Here is a 20,454-nt window from a genome sequence, read left to right as displayed (position 1 = left end):
CGAGAGAGAGAGAGAGAGAGAGAGAGAGAGCACGCACAAGCCCGGGGGAGGGGCAGAGAGAGAGGGAGAAGCGGACTCCCCACTGAGCAGGGAGCCCGATGCAGGGCTCCATCCCAGGACCCTGAGATCATGACCTGAGTCGAAGGCAGATGCTTAACCAACTGAGCCACCCTGGCGCCCCTGGATCATATTTTTAACTTTCTAAGGAAATTTCATACTGTTTTCATGGTGTTTGCACCATTTTACATTCCCACCAATAGGGCACAAGAGTTCTGATGTCTCCACATCCTGGCCAACCCTGTTATTTTCTGCAGGGGTGGGGGGTTGTAGTCGCCATCCTAATGAGTGTGAAGTGATATACCATTGTGGTTTTGATTTGCATTTCTCTGATGATTAGTGATGTTGAACATCTTTTCATATGCTTATTATCCATTTGTATATAATCTTTGGAGAAATGTCTATTCAGTTTTAAAACCATATTTTAATTGGGTTATTTGATTTTTTGTTGTCAACTTACAGGAGTGCTTTATACATTCTGGATACTAACCCCTTATCAGATAAGGGTTTTGAAAATATTTTCTCTTACTTCATAGGTTGCCTTTTCACTCTATAGATTGTGTCCTTTGATGCACAAAAGATTTTAAGCTGGATATAGTCCATTCATCTATTTGCTTTTGTTGGCTTGTGCTTTTGATGTTATATCTAAAAAACATTGCCAGGTCCAATGTTATGAAGATTTTCCCTATATTTTCTTGCATAAGTTTGATGTTTTACATTTAGGTCTTTAATGCATTTTGAGTTAATTTGTAAGTGGTACAAGACAAAGGTCCAACTTCATTCTTTGGCGTTAGGAAATTCCGTTCTCCCAGCACAATTTGTTGAAGAGATTCTTTCAACTTTCACATCACAAGAGAGGATCAGTAGGGCTGCTAATGCCCTCCTTACAGACTCAAGATGCCCCCAACCAGCCAAGGAAGAGAGGAGTTTAATTCACACCTCCCTCACGTGAGCCTGCTTCATCGTCATTGTTACCTTGCACTTGCAGACACAGCCCTGACTTTGATTCTGCTCACTGGATATTCAACATTTTCAGCTCGGCCTTCTGACCGTGGGGAGTCAGCTTTGCTTCATCTGTTTCTCAAGACTTCTGAAACAATCCTATATTCAATACACAACCCAGTGAAGCCAATTTCTTTCGCCAAAACTTAACTCACCAGGTTTCATTTCATCTCCTGAGTGCTTATTGATGTGGGAAACAAAGGCAAAAGGAAAAATTAAATCTCCTTCCTACTTACAGCCCACTGATAATTCCTTGAAAAAGGTAGAGTGACCTTCCTCTGGGAGCTCAGCTGCCTCCATACCGACACTTTGCTAGGGCAAAAGGCAATCTCAGCCTGACCCCCCAGGATCCTGTGAGTCTACTTTAAACAGAAATTCCTTTGGAAACTTCCTTTGTCTTGACCCCCCAAGATATATGTTGGCAGTCATCCTGCAAGCATATGGCCCACTAAGATACATCTGAAAGGTCTCATGACTGAGTTTTTACTAAACAGTAATAAATGACATTTTCCTAACAATAGCTAGCCCCACTGAGAGTCCTGGAAGCCTTGTTTCCAAAATACCTTGGAGGTTTGTGTTATCCCTCACCCCCTCCCAACTTGGAAATATAAAATCAGCCAGTCCTCACAACCCCAGTGCAGCTCTTTCTGACCATGGGTCCTGTACCCGTGCTTTGGTAAAACCACCTTTTTGCACCCAAAGACGTCTCAAGAATTCCTTCTTGACCATTTGCTCCAAACCCCAACATTTCCACATCACTTATTAATCCAAATTGCGATTTTCCCTATTTCCTAATGTTTGGGAGACTCCAGCAAAATAACTTGTGATGTTCTTTTTAAGGTTTTATTTTAGTTATTTAAACTCCATCTCCTTGCTAAAACTATCCTCAGCAGCTTAATGTGGAATAATTTCATCTCATTTCCTGAAAACTCACTGATAGTTTTAGCTTAGGTCAACTGACAGAGTATAAAGCCACCACAGTCCACCCCTTGTCCACTCAGCATCCATATGTATCTCTTCTAACCATCCTTAACTTCCAAATAAAGACAGAAAGCAAAATCATGTTTCCACCTGCCTTCATGCAACTATTCCTTGAACAATTGAAAACACACTCCCAAAAAGAGGCTACAGAGTCTTTTTATCCATCTTTGGGTCATTTTCATTCTTCTTCTGAGTCACACTTTGCTTTTGATCTCCTGTAACTTAAATACTGAGATATAAAGTTATCTACTATTAACACATCTCATGTAGAATGGTGGGGGGAGGGGAAGAGGGGAACAAAACCATGCGTGCACCAAGTATGGACATGTCAACATAAAGAAGAAATGCTCATAACTATTATAGCATCTGTAACTTATTTCTGCAATAGCTGGTATAACTTCCTTCTTTCACTATTTACTCCTTGAGAGCTTGTTTGTAGGTTCTAGCAGGGGAGCGCAGCTACTCGTATACCCTTGAGTGAAGAACGGTCCTCCTCTATCGGGGAAGGTCATCCTCTTCGACCGAGCACGCAGCTTCGGGAGGGATGCACATGGAGCGGTGAGGGAGGAAAGGGACCCCCACCTAGCCAGCCAGATCAGCCGAATCAACCCTGGCAATCAATGGGGTGACAGATGTCGCAGCCAGATCGCCCTCACATCCTCACTATTTACTCCATATGCATTTTGCCTTCAGCAAGCATGTCAGCTAGTCATGATTCCTTGCCTGGTGAGGTGACCCAAACCTTTGATTCTAAAGGGTCTAGGCTATTAGAAGTCCTGGCTGAATTTTATCATTGTGATTTTCCATTGACTTTAATCATCACAGGACATGGGTATTCTAAGAGGTACCAAGAGGTACTTATCTCTACTGCATAGAAGCAACCCTTGATAGTAAGGATCACTCAGCCCAGCCAGTACAGAAACTCTTCTTTGCCTGTTGATTCACTATGATGAGGAGCCCAAAGTGGCCAGCTGGCGGCCTCAACTTCCCATTTAATAGAACCACTGCTGTGTCTCCTGGTGGAAGCAGTCATCCTTTGGGAACTAAGACCTCTAGACAAACAGACCCAAAGTCTCAGACATGGAAAGTAAAATTCACTTTTGGGTCACTGGGAATAATAATAAGAAGAGCCACTCTGATATTCTCTCCTTGATTCCCAGTCCCAAGAAAGTTATGGGGAAAACAGCACCATATACTGGCTCCTAATTTAGAGCATATGATTCCAGCCCTACAAGGTGTTTTTGCCCACTGGCACTGTAAATGGATTTTCTAAAAGGCAATTCAGGGTCTACCAGGTTAGCAGCGTCAGGACTATGTGGATATGGTTAAACCAGTAAATTCCATGAGCATGCATCTACTGACACTTTATCTGCTCTAGCCTAATCTCATATATAATGCTTACATTGGATGATGGAATGCTACTAGGCACACCCAACCTTATGGCTTGGTGGGTGAACAACACCCAACTTATGATAGGTGGCTCAGGTCATATGGTCACCTAATGGCCTGTGGTTAAGTATCTGGTGTTGCCCAGTAGCACTTGTAGACATCTGTGATTTTAAAAACAAAACAAAACACACACACACAAGAAACACTTGCCTCAAGTTATCCAGTACACTCAGAAACAACCAGCCAAACCCACTATACTCCTTATTTTCATTAAAATATTCTATGACAGCAACTACTTGGTTATCTCTAAAACAATGGGGACAGGTAAAGAAATCTATGGAAGTTTGCTGACTTTCCATCATTGATGGGTCTGAAGTCACTGTAGGGTGACAGGTATGGAAATCAGGAAGAAAAATGAAGAGGGAGAGATAAGGCTACATTGGAAAATGCAAAGATCATCTGGAACACACACTGACAAACTGGAACCCACACACAAATTGGAACATGTGTCTGTCTCATCACACTAACTCTGATGACATGGTAACTGGCAGAAGGTGATGTCCCTTTTGCCACAGAGCTGCACATGCACCTACCCCAGGACCTGGAGAAGCTGGTGGAAGAGGTCCAGTGAAAGCTGAAGGAGCTGTGAGCTCACTGGCACCAATAAAGTGAACTAGCACTGAGGGGAGGGACCACCAGGGGCACTCAACACTGACCTTCAGAGGGCTGTGGCTGCCACTGCACTTCTCCTACTAAGCCTTGTGCAAAATCCTTTGATGGCCAACCCCAATCTAGAATCAGACATGGCAAGGAATTCTGGGAAACACAGTTCCACCTGCAGTAACATGATGGAATGGAATCATTTCTCAGATTGCTGGGAATCTCCAGGAACGGTTTTCCAGGAATAAGTTTCCTACTCAACGTCACTTTTTTTCTTTGACTTTTTTTCTTTATGATCATCATCACAGCTCATCTTTATCACACCTTTACCATATGACAGATATTAGCCAAATACTTTGCATCTTTAATTCACTTAATTCTCATAGTCATCCCATGGGGTAGGTCCTATTACATCTCCATTTTACAAATGAGGAGATTAAAGCTTGGGGAGAGGTTACATAGGTTTCCACGCCTGTACAGAGAATAAGAGGCTGGGCAGGCATCGAAACAGAGTCAATCTGACTCCCTTGTCCTTTCCCTTAACCACTAAGCTGTAATATCCTTAACTTCAAGCAAGATTCAAATATCTTAAATCATTCACAAATGGAAAGCATAGAATCTATGAATTTGGTTTTGAAGGGAACATTTTAAGGAATATTTGTAATTGTAAAAATCTAAATTTACACACTTATACTAATTTAGGGGTACCATAAGTTGCTTCAAATCCCCAAAAGAGCATAAGATTCCAGTACTAGTTTCAAAAGCATTATGATATAAAATTATTTATATTCAGCCTGTGTAGGATAGGAGAGCAATGCTAAAGTAATCAGATGAGATGCTATAAAAACAAGGTAAGAGAAATGTACATTCACATGTTCTTCCATGCCTTTAGCTAATATTTGTTCAGAGCACTGTATGGATAAGTGGCTCTGGGGCATAAACTAAGACCTACTGAGAGTGTTGAGTCTACAAAGAGAGATGAAGCATCCAGAGAGGGGATGTGGCGGTTTCCCTATTAGAAACCAGAGCCCAAGGCAAATGGAGTATCTAAGAGATGGAAAGATCCAGTGAACAAGAGTTTAGTGAAGGAAGAGAAATGTCATCTAAGCTTGATTTCCTTCCTCCTCATTTTTGGTATTCATAGAAACCCAGGTCTATGAGGGATCACAAAATATTTTTAACTTTGGCCAAAGAGCCTTAAATTCCATGGAAAAATGATGTCCAAGGGAGTCATGAGACCTGGGTTCTGTTTTCCTGTTTTTCCCACTAACTCGCTGGGTGGCCCACTTCCTTTCTTCTCTAGGCCTCAGTCTTACTGTCTGTAAAGTGGAAGAAGTGGTGGGGAGTGCGGTGGTCTTCAAGACAACAGATTTTCTTTCTAGTTCTAAATCTGACATTCCAGGACACTAGACTTTTTCACACGAAGAGGAACAGTTTTAAGCCTCCCTCAGGAAGTTACACCCTTGATGCAAAACGAGGCTGTCGCCACTGCCGTGGCTCCAGCTGATTTTTATTTTGTCATGTTTTCTTCAGTCTCAGTGATAGATTCATCTGGATCCACCATTATTCTGTCATTTTCCCTTAAGGCCACCAGATGGCTAAACTCACAAGTCCATCTGTGCTGCAGGACAGAACCAAGAGGGCATGATCCCCAGTGGGAACCCATCGCCCCAAACCCTTCCTACATCAGGGAGACAGATTCATTTCACAGAAAGATACTACTGGGAAAACATTCTTAAGACCAAAGCAAACTTTGCAGACTGAATAAAATGAAAGGACATGTCCTAGACAACCATATTTGGGACTGAGCGAAAAGCAAAATGGTTTAAAGTGATCAGGGTGGAAAAGCAAGTAGATTGAGCTACATATTAACAAAAAATAAAAAACAAACAAACAAACAAAAAAACAGCATATGTCTGTATGTGTCTGTGTGTGTCTGTTTATTCTGTGGAGAGTTTTTAAGATGGGGAAGCATCCAAGCACCATGGCTCATGTTAAGAATAGCCACCATTAACTGCTAAGAAATCCCAGTCACTAGACCAAGCACATGACATGCATTATCTCATATAATCCTCACATTAAACTCATAATAGATGCTATTTCTGTCCCATTCCACAGATGAAGAAATAGCCACAGACAGGGGGAAATACTTGTCTAAGTTCCCATGGCTAAGGGAAGAGTCGGGACTTGAATCCGGGTCTAACCCCAGACAATTCTGTCCTTCTTTTTACACTGGCCCTTAAAAAAAGAGACTTGGACGCCTCCTCGAGAGGTCCAAACACAATTGGTTGAAAAGTTTCAGTGTAAGTACTTGTGCCATTGGACATCGGCCTCAGTCAGGTTGAAGGGTGTGTTGAGATCCCGTGTTATGCATGTTGAACATGGACGAAGGAGCACGTTTGGTCACATGTCCTGAATAAATGCTACATGCCTGGTGCTGTGCTAGGAGCTGTAAACACAGAAGTGCAAACAACCTAAAACAATGAGGCCACTGCCGCCCTAGAGATATGTGTGAAAATTCGAGGTGACCCAGACGGACAGTGCTAAATTGTGCTTGTGTGGATTGCTGAGTCTTCTGAGAGAAAGCACTCTTTGAAAGGAGACTCAAAGCACGGTAGGTCATTACTGAAGGAAGGAAGAGGGGAAATGTATTTAAGATAAACCTGAGGAAATGAAGGGGAGTCTGAGAGCCCCAGACTCAACTTCCCTTGCTTTCTAAGAGTATCTGAAGCCACCGCCCCTGGGCTCGTGTCAGGAATGCTCCAGTTCTCTTTAATAAGCAAGGCTGACCCCCGACCTCCTCCTCTGCAGTGTGGTTTGAATTAGCAATCAGGAGGGGAGGCACCAGAGGCTTTGTGGGCTTATGAAATGAATGGAGCGTGGATAACAGCTTTTCTATGATCCAGCTGCAAGCCAAAACACACGCGGTCCCAGAACATGTGGGCAGTCACAATTTATTCTTCGAGAGTCCAGAAGAAAGGGGTCAGTGAGCATTTAACATTCTAACAGGAACTATCTCAGTCACTCCGTGTTTGGAGCCCAGAAGCAGCTTCCTGCTCCTGATGTGGCAGCTAAAAACAATTTTTAAAAGAGAACTAAAGAAACCTGGAAGTGAGCCAGGAGGGGTTGAGGAAGTCACTGCGAGAATTTAAGAATCTTGCTTGGTTCCCCTCCTCGGCCCCGCTCTCCTGACATTTATAGAAAGCCTTGTCGAGGCGGCTTTGAGAGTCTGGAATTATGCTTAAAAATAACCAGCTATGACTATTTAGAGGACATATGGAAAGAAAGCTACCACTGGGCTGCAAATGCAAGAGACCAGCGCCTTCATTCACAGTGTGGATCGCTAACTTGTAGCCACACATCTGGCTCGTACCCTCTTCCACGCACATCTCCCTTCTGACTGTTCTCGGCGTTCCTTCCTCAACACGGCCCCAGATCATCTGCAGATTCTCCCAGCCCTTCCCACTGAGCTGCCAAGGGCCTTTCTTTAAGTTTGACCTCTTCCTTCAAACTCCTCTCATTTCCAGGAGAAAGAACAGTGTTTAGTTGCAGCCAATGTAACTGAAGAACGCGAAACCCTTGACATTCCACAAATTCCTAATGATGATTATCTGTTTTACCCCCTCTCTCAGATTGCCCGGCACACCTTTACCCCGTGTTTTACAATGATTTTGTTCCAAAAATATTGTTATTCAATTTTTGAAAAGTAAATCAAGACCCTACGTTATAGATGGGCATCTTTCTGCTTAAGGAAAACCCTTAACTAAAATACTTTACAGACTAAACAGGATGTCCTATAAATATCTGCACCCTCACAAATCCATTTTATAAGTCATATTTTAAGTGTATTAAAAAATCAGGATACTACCCTCGCTAACTGCTTTAAGTTTTGCACGTGCCTATTATACATAGTCATTGATAATCACCATTAATATTAAGCTTTATAAAGAGCTTCATTCCATCAAAATCATTGCTCCTTCACAAACATGGCAAAATATCAGCTTCCACATTTTTACAAGAAATGGGAAGTGTAGGCAGGAAATCTCAAACTCAGAGGGGTTTCCTGATTCACGGACATCAACTGGTGATAGAGTGATTTTTTTTCAGGCCCCTCTGAAAATTAAGCCAATTAAATTTTTATCTACCTTAGAGGCGATTTTGTAAGATATTTATATTCTCAAATGAAGTTCCATTTCTTCCCCAAAGTCTGCTCGCTGAAAAAATCTAGAGAAAAAAAAAGCAATGCACACAGATGAACTTCAATGAATGTGGATTACCAGGAAAGTTCTGAGCAAAGGTGAAGATGCAATATACATGGGCAGCCCTTCCTTAAAAAGAAACTTTAAGAAGTAACCAGGGATAAGACACAGAAAAGCTTCATGTAAACTACCACAGAGAGAGAAAACTGGCCTACCAAAGTTAAGAATTGTAAGATTTGTTTTTTAGTCTCCTCCATCACTCCTTTTCTACCCTTTTAGGACCCAAAGTCTTATGTTTCTGCCTAGAGTTCCCCAGAAGTAGCCTTCCAGGCAAACCATCTGTGGCATTAAGATGTCTGATGACACAGAAGCACCTCACCCTCCTTCCCCATAGCCCATTGAAGTTCCTCCTTACACAGCCCTCCAGAAACATTCCACCTAGATACAGCAGCATCGCCGGAAGTGCGGTCCTTGGACCAGCAGCATGGCATGACCTGGAAGCTGTTTAGAAGAGCCAACACATGGAGACAACCTAAGTAAATGGACGGATATACAAAGAAATCGTGGTGTATACATAATGGATCATTTAGCCTTAAAAAAAAGGAGATTCTGCCATTTGCAACAGTATGGATGAGCCCGAAAAAGGGGGGGGTGCACCTGGGTGGCTCAGTTGGTTGAGCATACGACTCTTGGTTTCAGCTTAGGTCATGATCTCAGGGTCCTGAGATTGAGCCTTGTGTCGGGCTCTGTGCTCAGCATGGAGTCTGCTTGTCCCTCTCTCTCTGCTCTTCCCCTTACCCCCTGCTTGCTCATGCTCTCTCTCTCGAATAAATAAAATCATTTAAAAAAAATTTTTTTTAACTGCGTGATCTCACTTATATGTGGAAGCTAAAAAAGTTGAGTTCACAGACCCAGAGAGTCAAACAGTGGCTACCAGGGCTGGGGAGGTAGGGAGACGTCGAAGTGGACAAGGCTGCAGTTACGTAGGATGAGTAAGTCTAGACATCTAATGTCCCGGCATGGGGACTATAGTTAAAACTGTATTGAACACTGAAAATTTGCTGAGTTGATTTCAGATACTTTCCATGACAAAACCAGAAAGAGTGGTTGACTGTGAGATGGACCTGTTAACGAGCTTTGTTGTAGTAATCCATCTCACTGTTTGTATCAAATCACATTGCACATCTTAAATATATACAATTTTTATTTTAAAAAATAATAACAAAGAAATGCAAATTCTCAAGCCTCACCTCCACCCACTAAAGCAGAATCAGGGACCTGTAATGCTATGTTTTAACAAGATTCCCATGTGGTTCTCATGTACATTCAAGTTTGAGGCTCCCTGACAGAGAAACCACCAGAGAGAATCCCAGCAGTGCAGAGACAGATGAGCCAGGAGCAGGACCCCTTTCAGCAAAGGGATTCTAGGCTGCAGCACTTTTATCCACTCATGGTAAGCCACTTCTTGACACATGAAATGCAAAACGAAAAAACTGGAAAATGGTCTAAAGTCTTATTGAATGATTTCCCTGAACTCTGGGTGTGAGCATTCAAAATTAATGACTCAAGGCTATTGGAAATGAATGGTATGTCTCACTTAGTTCTCCGGGTCTCCAGACAGAGGCTAATTGGGGCCCATAAATTAGAAGAAATTATTTAACAAGTTGATTAATGTTCTGAGAAAAGGGGGAGGAGCAAAATGGACACATTCTGCTGATTTCTAAAAAGAGGATTTAATTAAAATCAATTGCTTAACCCCACTGTAAACAAGCTGGATCAATCTCTGCTGCGGGGAGTCTCGTCAATGTGCAAGAAGAAAATTAGGCCACAGTCAGCAGGATTTCAGAGAGATTCAGTGTTTGCCAAAAGACTATTTGTCACCTTCAGGAATGTAAGAGTATAGAAGGAAAAATCAAACATCAATTTCAGCCAAGAATAGATTTTCCCGTGAGTGGGAAAGGGGAGACCCAGCCCCTAGTCATCCAGAGTGAAGTAAATTATTCTCCTGAGTTAAGCCGCTGTCAGGCTGCACTTCATAACCCCAGTGTTTACTGTGTCTTTGCAATGATTTGCATACACAGTGGCATGGGTCTGTGGGAACAGATGGGTAGTCTGGCATTGCTGAGTCGAGACCAGCACAGCAAAAGCCTCATTCCTCAGCAGTGGGCTTTTGGCATTGCAGATTACCCAGGTGGTTTGCACACGGGCCCAGACCCCCACTCCCCCCGCCATGGCCTCGGGTCACCCCCCAGACCAGACAGGCCCACACCTCCTGCAGGTCCTCCCTCCTTCCCTATAAAGGCCACAAACCCCCACTGCCCCCATCTCAGGGTCCTGTTCCAGTTGGCCCTGCTCCCCCAGGCTGCAGCTACTTGGGTTCCAGGTAGAGAAGCTGACCCACATGTGAAAAGCAAAGAGTCTGGGAGGCCTGCGCAGTCAGGTGGAGCAGCGTGGAGGACATGGAAACACAGGCCTTGGGGCAGTGTGGCAGGCAACATGGTGTCTCCCAAAGACACCCACATCCTGCTCTTGGAACCTGCGAATGTGACACGGCAAAGGGATGTAGGGCTCAGAGGCCATAATGAAGGCTGCTGGCTAGCTGACCTGCAGATGGGAGGTTATCCTGGGTTACCTGGGTGGGATCCACCTCATCGCCTGAGTCCTTCAAAGAGGAAAGAGAGGAGGCAGAAGACAGGGTCCGAGAGTTTTCCTGCCGCCAGGCCTCGACCTACTGCTGCTGGCTTTGAAGGTGGCAGAAAGAAATGCAGGCAACCTCCAGAAGTGGAAAGGCAAGGAAATAGATTCTCCCTGGAGCCTCAGAGACGAAAGCAGCCCCGTTGACCTCTTGACCTGAGCCCAGTGAGCCCCATGCAGGGACCTCCGACCTACAGAACTGGGAGCTCCTACATGTGTGTTGTTTGCTCGGCTGCGGTCACTGGTCACGGCGGGCGGGAAATTCACATTAGCAGGCGCTGAGGGGTCAGGCTCTCTGCGCAGGAGCCCCGGCGGGCTTGGCAGGACCGGCTCTGGCCTGGGTCTCAGGGTCTGATAGGCATGGCCACTTCCTGGCTGGCTGGGAGAAGAAGGGAGGACGCAGGGAGGAAAACAAGCACCTTGTTTCTAACCATTAATCCATGCCTTGGAGTCTCCCAAACACTACATTGGTGCAAATTCAAACAAATAAGGTCAGTGCCCTCATTACTGATTGTATAAAACAGATCTGATTCGCAGCTTTTAGAAAATGAAGTTGCGTGCTTTTGACCATTTAGAGCAATCTTGACAAAGCAAACTCATCTTCAGATAATGTCTCAAAAGGACATTATGGGGCTAGTAAAATTGTTTTTAATGTACAAGAGGAAAAATGGAAGCTAGCATTTAATATTTTGCAAACTCCCTATTTTGTTAGAAACATTTTGACTTCAATAGCTAATTAGATGTTGGAACAGTATCTAAAATACACAGTATTCAATTTCTTTTTCCCGATTTGTGTAAATCCTTACTTCGGCACCATTCTGCATGGTAGAAGTAATAGAGAGCCTCAAAAAAGGGCAGATTTGTAGAAAAAGAATAGAGATGGGTGATTTTCAGTGGCCTCTAGAGAAAGAAGCCCAAGGGTTGTCCATCACACTCCATCCTCATCTGCCCGTGGTAGGGAGGAGGCTCTGTGAGAGCCAACTGTTTGGCCTCCAGGGCAAGGCTGAGCCACACTTACTGGTGAGTGCTGCGGGGTTAAAAGTCTCCTCTGTCTTCTAAGCCTAAGGGCCAGTGTGCTCTGTCCACACAGCAGCCAGTCATGCCCGCCCTGGGCCTGGAGACCACACAAGGTGCTCTCCTGCTATTTGCTTCTGTGTATGAGGCCCAGGGAGCTGGTGGCAATGTTGGGTGGCTTTCTTCTGAAGCTGTTCAGGTTTAGGAAACAAAGGTCCTCTATAAGGTCAAACCTATCTTACCAGGGAGATCTGTGCTGGGTCTCAGGTCCGAAGTCCAATGAACAATCAAGTGTCAGCAGGGTATACTAGTCAGAGCTTGGTAGAGAGAACCAATAGCGTATGTACAGGGATATATAAGAGGAGATGTATTGTAGGAATTAGTTCACACAACTATGCAGACGGAGATGTCTCACCATCTGCCAGAACCCAGAAAGCTGGTGGTGTCATTCAGTTGGAGTCGGAAAGCCTGTGAACCAGGAGTACCAGTGTCCAAGGGCATGAGAAAATGGGAGGTCAGTTCAAGCAGAGAGTGAATCCACCCTTCCTCCACCTTTTTGTTCTATTTGGGTCCTCCAGAGATCTGATGGGCCACCCGCACTGGAGAGGGCAATCCCATTTACTCAGCTCACCAATTCAAATGTTAATCTTTTCTGGAAACACCATCACAGACACACCCAGAACTATTCTACTTGCTCTCTGGGCACCCCTTAGCCCAGTCAAGGGGACACAAAATCAACCATCACACAGGGTGTTCTCGCCATTGTGCTCCTGTGCCCTCTGGAAATCAAGGGAGGGGGGCACACTGAGGCCAAGGCTAATTAAAGGGAGTCCCGAAGCCACAACCACTTCCTAAAACCTTCCAACTTGCCCTTCAAACTGTGGTGTTTGAAAAAGAGGGAAATAGGGGAAAGAATTGAGAAGAGAGAAAGAGAGAGGAAGGAGGATGGACAGAATTGCTCTGACCAGCAGCCAGGTAGCCTCCCAGCAACGGGAGTCTTGTACGGTGTCTGAACTGCCTTCAGGACTGTCAGTAGGCAGTGTGGGGGAGATCCAGCACTGCACCTCCAAATGTCAGAGCCAGGAGCACGCGCACTGAGGGGAGGATACAGCACAGGTACTGCTTGCCAGCGTATTTTCCTTCCATGCAGAGCTTTGGAACTGAATGATTCCAATTCCACGGACTCGTTTGGAAGCACAAAGTTCAACATGGCAGGATATGGGTGATGCATAAAACCCTGTGCTCAGAAAACATAATGTGCACTTTCCCTAAGCTAATGAGCACTAAGTGAAGCTTTTCTTTTTTCCCTTCTTCCCACATAGAGGAGAGCTCAGCTGGAGTGAGGTCATGAGCTATCAGTCCAGCCTGTGATTTGGTATATGCATTTGTTGGAAAACTGCAGCTTTCAACACAGAAACCTGGATTTCAGGGGGTAGTGGTAAGTACAACTAATATATTCTGAAGTTTTGCAACATTACTTAGAGATGTGTCATATCTATCAGATGATGCATGATCGAGTGCTAATTTTTCAAAACTTCTAGAGGGGAGGTGGTGTGGAAGTGAGGAGGGGCAGAGGGGCATTTTGTGATTTATCAGACTTAGCAAAGCAGCTCAGTTCTGTGTGTGTGTTCCCTACGAGGGTGTGTATGCTCAGCACGCTCCTTCCCAGGTCTCAAATTCTTACCTCATGCCAGGACGTTCACCTAAATATCTAACCACAGTCTTTTCAAATGTGGAGGCTTTTGCCCCCAGAGAAGATATAACCAAGGTAATTTGATCAGTGGAACAGAAATGGTCCATGCCTCACTGAGCCCATGGCAGACTTCTGCTGCATTTTAAAGATGCTGGCATTTATTATCATTGATTACTTGGCTTTTAATTTGACATTTAATATAGCTCCTTGTCTCTGAGGCATTCAAGACATACAGACGTTTCCTTTTTACTCTAAGTTAACATTTTGCCTTTCTTTGTAGCTCATCATTCTTAATCTCCTTTAAACACTTCCTCTAAGCCAACAGCTGTCTTTAGCCTTTCTGCCTAAAGTATTTCTGGTAACGATCTCGCAAGGTTGTCAGTGTATTTGAACTTCGATCCTCAATGACATCAGTCTTAGTGAGGCCTGCAGTCCTTGGGGCCAGGAGCCTCAGCTCTTTACACATTCTGCAAAGTGTCTTGTGAACTCACAGCCTTCAATAAATTCTCCACTGTGGCCACGGTGATCACTTTCCATCTCCACCCTTGGGACTTTGGTCATCCCTATTTTATGGACATCTCTTAACTAGTCCATTAATTCTGCAGTAAGCATTCTAACTGCAGATCAGCTCCTGTATGGCATGATTTCCCAACTGGTCTATTTCACAAAGGCGCCAAAGGGATCTAATTTATAACATCCTTAAGGAGGGCTGTGATTTGTTGTTTTCATGCAGAAGCTGGAAAGCTCTCTGTGGAGCAACCCCTACACAGGAGCAACATTTACCTGGGCTGGGCCAAGCCAGAGCCTGGGAGGCAGATTGAAGCTAGATGAGGGCATTGGGGTTCCTGGACAGCAGGTGGAAGCCCACCTAAGGAACACCTCGGTCTTGACCAGGGTCTCCCCTGGTCAGTCAGGCCACTGGTCAGTGGTGGAGACAGAAGGCGGGGATCACAGGGGTCCCGGCAGAGGGCCCTGGGGCTGGAATTCAGTTCTCACCCATGGATGAATTGGCCCCAGGTTTGGGGCTGGAGCCCTCCTAGGCTGGGTTCACTCCTCCAAATGCTGAGCATTTAATCACAGTCAACCCACGTGACCTAAACCTGATTTCAGGATCCGAGTGACACAGCCCCTGCTCAGCAGCCAGGCAGCCTTCGCCTCTCCTGAGCCTCCATCCGCTACCTGGGTCGGAGGCTCGCAGCACCAACCCTGTAGAAAAGTTAGGAGAACCCACAGCACAATGCCTGGCACAGAAGCACTCAATGCCCATATGTTCTCCGTATTTTATTATCACTTCTTATTGCTTCTGAACATTCCAGAAGGTCATGCAGGGCGTATCGCTCCACTTGCCCCCAGCTTCTCACCTGGTACACCTGGCCGCCTCCCCCCCAGCTCTCTGCGATCTGCCCAATCCCCAATCGTGAACACAGCCTCAGAAACCACACAGACCTGTTAACAAAGTTTAGGCAGCACATAACAGAATTCAAGGCGGGGATGGGGTTGGGGGAGTAGAATTATGTCACAGCCCCGTGGACCAAATATTTCGTGAGGCTGCTCAATAACCCCTTTCCCCCAGCCCCAGCTGCCAGGTTGCTGGATTCACTCATCACCTCCGCACAAAACCTCCAAGTCCGTGTCCCTTTGCCATGTGATAAAATCTCCGCAGTCACCTGTACCCTCCACAGAGTCACCGTCCTTACGCAGAGGATGCCTCACTACCCATTCCAGGCTCAGCTTTAGTTTCATCTTTTCCACAGCCAGATGCATCAAATAGTAATTTCCCCCAAAGTGGGGAGCCCTGAGCCCTAAGAGAAATCATGCCTCCATCTCTGGCTACATAAGGAATGTGAAAACAATGAACACCTTCCTCTGAAGATTACAAGAATCCCAAGTACAATACCAGTAAGTAAGGTGCCCCCAGTAGCACCAGGAAGGTCCTTGACCTCCATCTCGTGGAAGGGGCTCGCCAAACGGTCTCCCAAAACAAAGGGCTATCTTCCCCAAACATTGCTTTGTTACCATCATGGAATAAAGAAACATTTGAGGTTTTCAAAATAGCATTTCCCCTTGTCCTGACTGCACATGGATCCCACCATTTTGTAATCTGTTCTAATGTTCTGCTTCCTACTATGCCAGGATTTTTTTTTTAAGATTTTATTTATTTATTTGGCAGAGAGAGAGAGAGTACAAGCAGGGAGAGGGAGAAGCAGGCTCCCGCTGAGCAGAGAGCCTGACGTGGGGCTCAATCCCAGGACCCTGGGATCGTAATCTGAGCTGAAGGCAGACACTTAACCGACTGAGCCACCCAGGCGCCCCTATGCCAGGATTCTGATACATTTTATAACCCATGACTCCTGCATGCTTCTCTACGGATCTCACCACAATTTTGTAAAACTTCACTTTCTATAGTTTGTATTTAAAATAGGCATTTGAAAGCATTTTTAAACCACATACCCTTCCCCAGAGGTTCATATCGGCCCTCCTGGCATCTGCATCCTATTCCACTCCAGAGCCTGGGAGTCACTTATGTTAGACCATAAGCTCCTCCAAGGTAGCACCCTCCTCCACTCCCGTGGGCCCCACATTTGATCGGCCCCCAAGGGTGGTGGGCTCCACTCTTGAATATCTGTTCATGTCATGGATCTTTGCACTCCTTTCTATTCGTGGCCCCGCCATACTTGAGTCCACCCCTTAGCTCAGCTGCCCACAGCAACAGCTATTCCAATGGTCTTCCGGACCCTACTCCGGCCCTTCCACAATCTGTGGCCCATGCTCTAGGCAAAACAAGCTTTTTAAAATGCAAATTTGACCGTGTTGCTCCTCAGCTCAAATGTTGCCATGGTTTCCCACTGCTCTTAGGCCAGTGTCCAAAATGGCTCTCAAGACCCTGCATGTCCTGGCTCCTGCCTCCCCCTCTTGCATCATTTCCCAGACTGCCCCCCGCTTCCTACTCTGTGCTTAGTCAGGCTGGACCTGTTTCAGTTCCTCCATTTCGTCATCGTCTCTGATCTCCCTTCATCTGGACATGCCAGTCCCAAGGTCGGACCCATGGCAACTCCTCAATACCCATATTTGGTAAAGAGATGAATCAACCAGTTATTTACTAGGTCACTCTCTTCCTAGCAAATTGCCTGCCTGACACAGGAGTAAAATGTTTGAGGGAGAGGAAGAGAAGTGAGATGAGGAAAGACAAGGACACAGGGAAGGGACTAGAAGACAAGTAGTATGCTGGTTGATGAGAGGCCACAGACAGATCAAGAACCCAATTGGTAGATCTGGGGAGGGTGAAGCATGTAGAATTAAGAAAGGACAAAGCCAGGGTGACAACCATTGTCACAGATTGGGAGTCTTAGACCTTAGCCAGCCCCCCGGGTTGGGCTCTATCAACAAGTCTAAGTTCCAAATGGTCCAAGCACCCAAGGAAGCTTCTGTCCCCTCTTGTGGGAGTTGTTGGATCCCACCTTTCTACACACTGTCCGTCCCAGCAGAAGGGCTGTCCCAGGGGAGGGCAGGGCTGTAGTCAAGACTGGGTAGACCCCTGATTGAATTTATAAGCCTGACTTCCACCAGCAGAGCTACATCAAAGTCTCATCAGCTGGCCTCTGACCAGGGGCTCAATGCCACTCTGGCCATTCTCACCTCAGAAAAGGATATGAAAATATCTAGGCCAAGAAACCAAACTGGAGGTCTGAAGATGGAGATCTCTCAAGCCCAACACCTCATTCCAGCCACGAGGCAATTATATAGTCAAGCTATTAGAGAGCAAAACAGCATGCCAATGAGGAGAACTTTGTCTTCTTCCTAGAAAATGTGTTTCCTCCTGCATGGTAGTCAACCAGAGATCTACGCGTCAGCATAGCTTTGAGAGATTCTGTCTGCATAAATGTATACTTCATGTGGAACTCAGCTTACAAGGGGAAACAGAGGTGGCAACTATGTATGTTCTGTAGTGGGACAACACTGGGCCCAGCTCAGAGCAGGTACTCCAGGAATCGCTGCAAATGGATGAATGAGTGGGTGTGACAGTCGAGGTAGAATGCAAGAGCCAGTGGGGCTCTGAGAAAAAGCACAACTCTTATTGGAAAGGCAAGTCCCAGAGGCCAGGGAGGACGCCCTTGAGGGTTATTATTCAGGGAGTTTGTTAAAGGAGTTTCTAATTACTAAAGTACTTATTGGAAAAAACCTAGACGTTACACAGAGCACAGAGAAGCACACAAACCCACCAACGATTTAGACAGACAAATTGAAGTAGATGTGGAGGAAGTGGCTGAGCAGGGATGGAAATGAAGTCAGTAAGGAAACCGGCCAGCTGGGCTGGGCCAGGCGATGAAGGGAAGGCATGAGGGTTGCTTCTGGGAAGAAAGAGTGATTCAGTTGGCCATACCATGCAAACTCCTGTCTGATATGTTGTTGAGACTTGAAAAATATCTGGGACCTCATACTGATGGTTCAGAGAGAAAGATGGGGTAAATGGGTATTGATGATTAATACTGCCCAACACCAGTCCTTGTTTGGCCCAGAATACCCTACTCATCACTCATGCAGTGGTCAAAAGCCCCTGCCAAATCTTCGGGCCCACCTAACCAGAAGGAAACAAGACTCCTGCCATCCCCAGAAAGAAAAGAACATCACCCAACTCTTGGCCAACCAAGTCCAAACTGACTTTTGGCACTGGGGCAGGGCATATGTGGTAGGCAGAATAATGGCCTCTGCCAAAGATTTCTCTGTTCTAATTTTTGGGATTTCTGAATATGTTACCTACATCATGAGAGGGACTTAGATGTGATTAAGTTGAAAATCTCAAAATGGAGAGATTATGCTGTACTATCAGGGTGGGCCCAGTGTCATCACAGGGTCCTTGTAATGGAAAGAGGGAGACAGGAGCATAAAAAGGATGTGTGACAATGGAAGGCAAAATTCAAAGAGATTTGAAGATGCTACTCTGCCAGCTTTGAAGATGGTGGAAGGGGCCAAGAGCTAGGAACAAATGCCGGCAGCTTCTAGAAGCTTCAAGAGACAGTGGAACAGATTCTCCTCTAGAGCCTCCGGAAAGGAGCCAGCTCTCCTGATACTCTGACCTGAGCCCAAGGAGACCCAGGCTGAACTGAGAATTACAGTAAATTTATGTTATTTTAAGCCAGTAAGTGTGTGGCAATTTGTTACTGCAGCCTTAAGAAACTAATACACCATGTCTTTGTTTCATACAATTGTCTCCACATTACAGGGCCTATCGTGTCCATGGGTCCTGCCCAGAAGGTTCTGGTAGTGCCCCACAGTCAGGTGACAACCAGAAAAACCCACACTTTCAAATGCTCACTGCACGAGAGGGAGCATCCAGCCCACTGAGCACAAACTACTCAGTGGACAGGCAAACCTTTCTTTCATGCTCCCAACCCCTCAAGCTTCCATCACTCCTGCCTTTTCCTCTCAGTCCATGCCAGTTTTTCAGATTAAAGGCTCCTAAAATATCCAGAAGAGGGCACCTGGGTGTCTCAGATGGTTAAGCTTCTGCCTTCGGCTCAGGTCATGATCCCAGGTTGCTGGGATCGAGTCCCGCATTAGGCTCCTGCTCCTTGGGAGCCTGCTTCTCCCTCTGCCTCTCTCTCTCTGTCTCTCATGAATAAATAAATAAAGTCTTTAAAAAAAAAAAAAAAAATATATATATATATATATATATATATATATATATATATATATCCAGAAGAAAGAAACTGGGGCTTGGTAGCAAAGGTAGAAACAGTGGGTACATGGAGAGAAAGACATTCATCCATTTGATTCACTTAAACACATTTGCCCCTGCATAGACGTCTGCTTCTATGTATGTGCTCAAAAAAGTACGAGACCGCTTCCAGGAGGGGGTCAGCTGAGATGGGAGCAGCTCCGTGCCCCCTAAGGACTGGAGGAGAGAGTGAGGCTCCCAGATTGACAGCATGCAATCCCATCAGCTCCCCTGCAGGGAGCACGGCTGCCTAACGGTCTCAGAATCCCGCAAGCAAAGGATTTTCATTCTGGGCATGGAGAAACTGGAAAACAGCAGAGCAAGCTGAAATTTGCACTTGCACGATCTGCTGGGTGAAATGATGCCTTGTCCGTTTTCACTTTGGACTTCCTCCCAGACCTGCACGCCAGAGACCTGCACAGCTTCAGGTGGATGCTGGCTTCCCCTGGAAAAAGCGTGCCATGTGGACATCCCTCATTTGCTAATATGCCAAATGCTAGAGCAGGGATGTGGAGAGATTCAGGTGGTTTATCTCTATCTTCGGCTTCCAAGAAAAGCGCTTCACAGATCACACCATTATTTCCCATTAGCCTAAGAATGGTGCCCATTTCTCCCTTAGAGAGAGGCTCTGTATAGATAGGCAGCGGCTTCTGAAGGCCCATAAAAGGAACAGAAATTCAAAGATATTTTTTCCTGTCTTCAGCTAACATTTGCTGCGTGCTTCTTTGAATTATTCATTATTAAAATTATGCCATCAGTGAAACCAAACCATCTCTGTTAAGGGAAGTTTACCCACAGAAGTTTTAGAAAGTGGAATATAGATTACAATCACTCCTCCTACTTTTAGCCTAGTTTTTTTCCTTAAAATCCAAACATCACCATGGTTAATGCTACAGAAAAGCCAAAATTGATTGATTATATATAGTCACTGATACAGACTTTAATGCTCAAGGTCAAAATTTGTTATTAAATGTTACTTTTCTTAGCTTCAAGAGAATTTTCAGCTATGTTATGTTGTTAATCTTTCTTCAAGGGGAATGCCATCACCT

The sequence above is a fragment of the Phoca vitulina genome, unplaced genomic scaffold (genome assembly GCF_004348235.1).
Source record: "Phoca vitulina isolate PV1807 unplaced genomic scaffold, GSC_HSeal_1.0 scaffold28, whole genome shotgun sequence".
Taxonomy (NCBI): domain Eukaryota; kingdom Metazoa; phylum Chordata; class Mammalia; order Carnivora; family Phocidae; genus Phoca; species Phoca vitulina.
This window is presented reverse-complemented; position numbering follows the sequence as displayed.